Source organism: Blastomyces gilchristii (genome assembly GCF_000003855.2).
Source record: "Blastomyces gilchristii SLH14081 genomic scaffold supercont1.4, whole genome shotgun sequence".
NCBI lineage: Eukaryota > Fungi > Ascomycota > Eurotiomycetes > Onygenales > Ajellomycetaceae > Blastomyces > Blastomyces gilchristii.
Window position 1 is genome coordinate 2072685 of NW_003101679.1, and position 2897 is coordinate 2075581.

The 2897-nt window shown below is 26.1% G+C and overlaps 1 pseudogene across 1 annotated transcript; it reads right to left on the bottom strand.

Moving 5' to 3' along the window:
• Positions 1 to 359: 359 nt before the first annotated feature.
• BDBG_16674 lies at positions 360 to 448 on the bottom strand (annotated as a pseudogene). Its single transcript has one exon. The product of its transcript is annotated as a tRNA-OTHER (tRNA).
• Between the last annotated feature and the right edge of the window lie 2449 nt (positions 449 to 2897).

Consider the following 2897-nt stretch of genomic DNA (forward strand, 5'->3'; position numbering starts at 1 on the left):
CTAGCGGCCACTAATTAATTTAGTATAATATATATAAGAAGCCGGTGTACATCTGTAATCATATTATTATTATTATTATTATTATTATTATTATTCTTCCATTATACTCATATGCAAGCGGAGCTTATGATGAGTCCTTGCGTGATGTTAAATACAGGTCAAGTGTTGGTTATACAGGAGGAAATACAGGTGTTGAGACCACGCCAAGATAACAAGAACATAGGAAAATACAAAGGAGTGACAATTAGATACATGCGATAATAACTTCCCAGCCCAGGAACATAGAGCAATTCATTGGAGCAATTTGTACACCTCTGTATTTATTAGGAACCTGAGGTGCTTGAGTTCCCGGATTAATGTATCCCCTGCGGGTTTCGAACCCACACGCCTTGGTTTCCCACGCCAAGGTGCTACCGGGTGGCCGCATTAACCATTCGGCCACCGGGGCACATCTGTAATCATACGCTGACTCAAGCAATCTTGGAATCACAATAATATATTAGTTTATCTCTTACAGTAATAATAGTCTGTACTATAGTATTATCTCAGACTGAATTTCTTTTTAAGTGTTTTAATTACTTCTTAAAATAAGTAATTTAAAACTATATACTTATCAGACTGACTGAAGCATTGATATATAAGTAAAACTGTCTTACTTATCTTATAAAACTGAAACAGTAAATTAATCATATATTTCAACTGAGTTTACTTTATATCAGAAAGTTTCAATATCTAAATCTTTTCTCAATTAGAGTATTACACTCAATAATTAATTATCTGATATAATTAAAGATTCTGAACAGTTATTCTATATATTAAACTTCACTGTATTCTAACATTCTGTATCATATTCAGTGATATGACTGATTTATTTATTTATTAAATATCATGAAATTATTCTTGATATTTACAGAACATATAAATCATATTAACAATGTTTCAAATGTATAATATTTAAATTATTATTCAATCTATTCAAAATTAACAGTAGTATTATTAAAAACTATTATTAAAAACCAATATTACAAAGTATTATTAAAAAAACATTATTTTTTACAGAGTGAATATAAAAGTTACTTGAATGATCACTTTTGTCTCATTCTTATCTTAAAAATGAGCTTTTTTATTATTCTTTATCTTAATATGAAGATTCTTTATCAGTGTTTAGATCACAAGTTAAATTATATAAGTAATACAGAAGATATAATCTTATTTATTATTTCAGAAATACAAAGTTAATTTTTACTTCCAGCTCTTTATCATAGTATAGTTACTCACAGTATTATCAGTTATAATTATAAGATGACTGAGACTAATATTTCAATAGTAATTTTTAATCACAGTTATTAATATCTCTACTATATAATTCTTAGTATGACTACTGATCAAAAATTCAAATTTAATTGATATCTCTTAATAAGTTCAGTTCTTATCAATGTAATAACATATAACTTCTACAAATGTAAGATTATTTATACTAGTTTATATGCTCACTATGAGAGATACTCTTCAATTATTCTTCAACTCTGATTCTAGATATTATATATTAACTTTGTAGTGTGTCTCAAGATTGAACTGAAGAGAGAATTGATATAAAATATAAAGATTTGAATTAAGTACTTAAAGAAGTGTTTGAATTTCAGAGTTTTCAATTGATTAAAGAGAAAGATTTAGAGATATACACATACAAAGTAATTATTCATAGAAGTTATTAGATAAGAGTTTTGAAATCAGAGTTCTAATATATAATTATTTTAATATGATTTTCTTCAGATTAGAAAGTTAGTATTATTAAAAATCATTATCTCATAAAGTAACTTATTAGCTCACTAGTATTTTTCTGTTTATTTTTCTTTTATTATCTACATTCTGATAACTTCAGATATTAGAAAATTTCTTCAGAGCTATAATTAGTTCATAATAAATGTATGTGCTTGAAGTTATAGTAATTATAGCAGAGAGATGAGTCTTCAGTAATCTGTAATACAATCTGTTAATAATTATTTCATAGTTCATCTCAGTATTTATATTGAGTTTTTTATAAATTTTATAATGTGAAATCAGATATGAAGAATAAAGCAGTTATTTATCACAATTGAAAGCAAGTATTCTATATTAAATCATAAATAATATAGACTTTGTAATTTACAGTAATTTCTTAAAGAGTTTGAAAATGTTTAATACAAGTAAAAGAAGTGAATTCAGAAGATATAATAAAGATTTTAGAAAGATAATAACTTATTTTCAATAAGTAATTACTGATATGTATAAGAAGAATTATTATAAGAGAAAATAATCTTCTTTCTTAGCTTAGTTATAATTTTAGTACTAACTCAGATTGAATATTATCAATGTATAAAAGTAAATAAAAAATCTTGATTAATCTCTGTTATATTTCTTGAAATATGTTAGATTCTCTCTACGGGCCGACCGCTTCCGCCTAAGCGAGGTATTCACTGATCACTTGACAAATGTCTATCACATATAAAAAGCTGCACAATAGATAGATCTTGATAATACAATCAACTACTCTATTATATTTTCTTCATCAGGTTATGTCTCTCTTGCATCTAAGAATTTACTAATTCTATCTTAAATCAAATTCTTATACTTCATACTTAAATTGAAGATCTAATTACATTCTGAAATACTGTATTAGTGATTTTGCAGTCACTCATCACAAATTAAAAAGAACTCTATTAATTTCAAAATCAATTAATCTGCTACAGACTTCTATAATAAGTCTGTAAGCAATCTCTGTGTTCTCACATGAATAGAAGTGTAGACAGTAAATATACCCCTGCAAGCAGCTTCACTGTTAAAGATAACATTGTCTCACTTGAATCTATACTGATTACTAGAAGCAGAACATATTTAACACAATTAATACATATACA